We start from the raw sequence: 5,708 nt of genomic DNA, 5'->3' as shown, positions 1-5,708 counted from the left end.
CATCTTTCTCCACAGCTTCAGGTCGCTGTTGTCCCACGCAAATTGTGTCAGGAGGTTCTCCTCCACCTTGGTGAAGGCACAGTCCATGGCCAGCTGGCGCAGGGTGGCCATGAAAGCCGCGGCCAACTCACCCGGTTTCTGGATGCTGCCCTGGAATTCTATCCGTCTGGCGAGCGTGGTAGGCCGTGGTGTGAGGTACGGGGAGGAGAAGAAAACGTTCTGCTCAGAGGATGGGAGATGGCGCTGCCGTGGGGCCAGAGAGCGGAAACGAGCCCCAACTAGGGCTTCGGCGGCAAGCGGGAGGAGAGGATGTGGGAACGGCAGCCACCTTGAGGCTGGTTGCTGCCCCCATGCCTCACTCATCCACCCATTTCTCCTGCAGACTTCTGCCTCCCCCTAAACCCAGCCCAGAAAGCCACTTCCCTACAGCTCCTGGCTCTTTTTCTCCTTTCCTTTTGTACCCTTGGGGCCGCGTGACTCAGAGGTTAAGTCGCCGAGCTGCAGACCGGAAGGTCTGTAGTTTGGCGGTTCGAGACCCGGGTGCTTCGTGACGGAGTGAGCTCCTGTCTCCGGCCCCAGCTCCTGCCAACCTGGCAGTTCAAAAGCAAGACATTGCGAGTAGATAAATAGGTACTGCTTCGGGGGAGAAGGTAGCAACGTTCCGTGTGCCTCGGCGTCTAGTCATGCCGGCCACATGACCACGGGGAAGTCTTCGGACAGCGCTGGCTCTTCGGCTTGGAAACAGAGATGAGCACTGCCCCCTAGAGTCAGATTCGACTGGCTTTTGATCAAGGGAAACCTTTACCTTTTTTGGTACCCTTAGAAGCTCAGTGATTCATGACGAGCAGCAGAAAATTCTTTCTCCCACTGAGTGTTTTTAGAAAATGGTAGGGTTTCCAGCTCCAGGTTGGGAAGTACCTGGAGATTTAAGAACGTAAGAACATAAGAGAAGCCAATGCTGGATCAGGCCAGTGGTCCATCCAGTCCAACACTCTGTGTCACACAGTGGCCAAAAGCACCAGGTGCCATCAGGAGGTTTAGCAGTGGGGCCAGGACACTAGGAGCCCTCCCACTGTTGCCCCCCCCCAAGCACCAAGAATACAGAGCATCCCTTGCCCCAGACCGAGAGTCCCTGTCTATACCTTGTGGCTCATAGCCACTGATGGACCTCTGCTCCATATTAAGAACATAAGAGAAGCCGATGTTGGATCAGGCCGCTGGCCCATCCAGTCCAACACTTTGTGTCACACAGTGGCCAAAAAACACCAGGTGCCATCAGGAGGTCCAGCAGTGGGACCAGGACACCAGAAGCCCTCCCACTGTTTGGGAGGAGGAGCATAGGAAGGGTGGGGTTTAGGGAGGGGAAGGTCTTCAATGGGGTATAATGCCCTAGAGCCCTCCTTCCAAAGCAGCCATTTCCCCCAGGGGAACTGATCTCTGTCCCCTGGAGATCAGTTGTAATACCAGATTTCCAGCCACGACCTGGAGGTTGGCCACCATAGGTTGCCAGCCTCCAGGTGGGCTAGGCTTCCTCCTGGAAATCCAGCTGATCTCCAGAGATCTGTTTCCCTGTACAAAATTATTGTTGTTGCTGCTGCTGTTGTTTTTGCTGCTGCTGTTGTTGTTGTTGTTGCTGTTGCTGTTGCTGTTGTTGTTGTTGTTGATGATGATGATGATGATGATGATAATAACAATTTATTCAATTTGTACCCCCGCCCTCCCCGGAAACAGGCTCAGGGCAGCTTACATTGGTTGGTACACAAATAACCATTAAAATCCGCATTAAAAACATTTAAACAATTCAATTACAAATAAGCACGTAAAATCCTAAAATCATAAAGTGCTGGGAGATGGCGTACTGAAGAGTGCATACCGATAAACAGTTTTTCAGCTCAGTGATCTTCCTAAGTCACGCGGAGGCACAGGCCAGATGTCAAAATTAAACATTAAAGTTAAGGGCCAGCAACTACGATTGTTGGTGGTAGTAGTGAAGGCAGCTCCTTAGCTGAAAGCCTGGTGGAAGAGCTCCGTCTTGCAGGCCCTGCGGAACTGTAAAAGGTCCTGCGGGGCCCTGATCTCTTCCAGGAGCTCATTCCACCAGTATGGAATCAGTACTGAAAAGGCCCTGGCCCTGGTGGTAGCGAGTCTGGCTTCCTTGGGACCCAGGAGGGTCAGTCGATTTTGAGACCCCGACCGTAGTGCTCTCTGGGGTATATATGGGGAAAGGCGATCCCTCAGGTATGTCTGCTTTGGAGGGTGGACTCTATGGCATCGTACAATGCTGAGGCCCCTCCCCAAACCCCGCCCTTTGCAGCCTCCACCCTCGAGAGTCTCCAGGAATTTCTCAACCCCAGCGTTGGCAAACGTATCTCCCGTTCACTGTGGTACCTTCCTGGTGCCCATGTGGGGGGATAATTCCCATTTCTGCCATGAAAATCTGTCACTGAATCCCATCTCTGCCGTGAGTTTAGAGAAACCGCTCTAGAATTGTGCAAATTTCAGGCTATTGCCTGTTTCTTGCCCACTGAACTTTAGTAGCAAGTAAAAGATTTATGGTCTTATCGATGGTTTTATAGTTAAATCATTAATTTTACAGCTGGTTCTTTGGGGATATGTGCATAATAAGACAAATAGGCTGGATAGTGGTCTCAATAATAGCAGAGATTTGTGGTAGAAGGAGGAGGAGGAAGAGGAGGGGGAGATTGGATTTATACCCCACCCTTCACTCAAAGTCTCAGAGCAGCTTACAGTCTCCTTTTCCTTTTCCCTCCCCACAGCCCCCTGTGAGGTAGGTGGGGCTGAGAGAGCTGTGTGAGAACTGCTCTTGAGAGAACAGCCCTGAGAGAACTTGTGACTGACCGAAGGTCACACCAGCAGCTGCATGTGGAGGAGTGGGGAATCAAACCCGGTTCTCCCAGCTTAGAGTCCGCCCCTCTTAACCACTATGCCAAACTGGCTCTCTCAAACTTTAGCAGCCTCAAGAATGCCCACTTTTATTTCTGTTTTTAAATTGAAGATCCCCAAGTTCTCTTCTGGTTCGAGGATATGTCTAGAATAGCCATTCTGCAGCCCAGACCCCGGCTGCCATTCACTAGGTCAGCCGGGGGGTCGTGGAGGGGGGAATAGAGGTCATACCGACACCACCTTCCTTCCCAGCACAAACCGGGAAATGACGTCATCACACTAGTGCTATGTCCTAAGATCCCCCTGAAGCTGCGTGATGCTCCCAGAGTTTCACGTCTACACTATGATGTCACTTCCAGGTTCGTGCGGGAAGTGACGTCATGTAATTGCTTCGATGCCTATTTGCATGCCCCCACTCCCTGAACTCTGACAGCTTCCAGTGCACCTCACATGTCAGACAGCTAGGGATACCACCCTCCAGGTTGGGCCGGGTGACCTACCGAAATGACAGCCGATCCCCAGGATGCAGAGAACACTCGGTGGTGTCTGCAAGTGCTGTCAAGCCACAGCTTCTGTGAAGCAACCCTGGACTTCGTAGACTCAGTGGGGTACAATACAGGGTTGCCAATCTCCATCTGGCACCTGGAGAGGTCTTTCTGTTACCATTGATTGCCAGAGGATCCAGATAAGTCCTGCTGGAAAAAATGGCTACTTTGGAGGGCGGATTCGATGGCATCATGCCCTGCTAGGGTCCCTCCCCTCCCCAACTCCCACCCTTTGCATGCTCCCCCCCCCCCCAATGTCTCCAGGCATTTCCCAACACAGAGTTGTCAACCTTGGTAGACTGTGTTGTGTCCGCGGACCGCCACCAGGGTCTGTGGCTTCAGTCCTTCGCTTGGTTCCAAACACAATAGGGACCAAGGATCCTAGGCCACCCTGAGTCCTCCAGTAGGACCTTTGGCGGGAAATTTAAACCCCCCAATGGAACTGTGGGTGTGCCCAGGTGGAGCGTACATAGTTGGCCCTTGCTGGGCCGTGTGTGTTCTCGTGTTGAGAAGTACAAAAAGGCTTCTAGTTAGCATGTCGTAGTCCAAGTCTCCATGCTGCAAGCCCAGTTCTTTACAGTGGTGATGAAGAGGGGATCCCGATGAGGGATCCAGTGGAAGCCGCCGCACCCTGCATCTCTCCCGATCAGCACCGCAACGCGCCCAGCGCTCCTGGACACCACTCCCTGCTTTGCTCAAGAATCGTGGTAGCCACTCCGGGACACCTAGAGGTCTTTGGCCCCACACACCCCGAGTTCTGGGACTCATGGGTAGACCAGTTAACCTGCTATTTCTCCTACCACGAGGTCACCAACGCCGGCAAGAAAAGGGTTCTCCTCCTAAGGACATGTGGTCCATCAGTGGCTATTAGCCACAACCCTTAGCTTTATAGATAGGGACTCTCAGTCTGGGGCAAGGTGTTTTTGACCACTGTGTGACAGTGTTGGACTAGATGGGCCATTGGCCTGATCCAGTATTGGCTTCTCTTATGTTCTTAATATGGAGCAGAGGTCCATCAGAGGCTATTAGCCACAAGGTGTAGATAGGAAACCTCAGTCTGGGGCAAGGGATGCTCTGTATTCTTGGTGCTTGGGGGGGTCAACAGTGGGAGGGCTCCTAGTGTCCCTGGCCCCACTGCTGGACCTCCTGATGGCACCTGGTGTGTTTGGCCACTGTGTGACACAGAGGATTGGACTGGATGGGTCATTGGCCTGATCCAACATTGGCTTCTCTTATGTTCTCTTATGTTCTTATCCAAACAATGAACTAAAGTGGGATACAAGTTTTGCCCTTTGATCGCAGCTGGATCCGTTCCGTCCTGAAACCTCCCGATCGTTCTTGACAATCCTGAGAGCCGGATCGGGCCTACTCTAAACTACAGTACCGGGAGACCCTACTTACTCCTTTCCCGAGTGTAGGCCTTTGGGAATTCCATACTAACGGTCGTACGGCATCCAAATCCTGCTAACGATGAGGCTCCTTTAAGCCAGTTTAATCTAACTGCCTGCCAAAGAGCCAAATCAGCTTAAAATGTAATGGGTTTAAGGGCTGGCCGGTCATTAATGTAATATCCTTTATCTCCCCTTCCCGGAGCGCCGCCGCTCCCGATTTATCTTCATTCCTGCACTGTCCTGGCCTCCTCCGAAATCGACAGACTTTCCCCTCCCTGAGCATCAGCAAATGTCGATGCCCCCAGGTGCCCTCCGGCTCCTGAACGCCACAGTCACCTCCGGCCATTAAAAGGGGGGTCAAATTGGGGGCTATTTAATCCTGAAACTGCACAAACAAGAAGTTGGGTGGAAACTTGTTTGCCTGTCGCTCCCCGGGGCTTGATGGAGGGAAATGCAACACTTTGGACCTGAAGTTGATCGCAGAAGGGAGCCATCTTCTGTCCCTTCTTCACCCCCACTGTCAACGCTTCATATGCTCGCCTGGCTTCATTGGCAGGGTTGCTAAGCTCCAGGTGATCATAAAACCGCGGATCACGAAACCGCGGGGGAAATTGGGTGAAGCCGTGGGTCAAAATGTGGCTGCGTGGTTTTGAGTGGGAAATTGACCAAAAGAAGCGGGACAAAGGGAGGCGCGACCGCGGCACAGCTCTTGTGTGAAATCCGTCAGAGATTCCCCCTTGGCTCAAGTAACCTAGAAGTTTGCAACCTCCCACGCTCCCAAACCCTGGGCAGATGGAACTTAGGGGCCTAGAGAAATACAGGCTGCGGTCACACACACTAAGTAATCCACTTTCCAACTGGGTTTTGC

The sequence above is a fragment of the Gekko japonicus genome, unplaced genomic scaffold, assembly GCF_001447785.1.
Source record: "Gekko japonicus isolate JY-2015 unplaced genomic scaffold, Gekko_japonicus_V1.1 scaffold1293, whole genome shotgun sequence".
Taxonomy (NCBI): Eukaryota; Metazoa; Chordata; class Lepidosauria; order Squamata; family Gekkonidae; genus Gekko; species Gekko japonicus.
Note: the sequence above shows the minus strand (reverse complement) of the source record.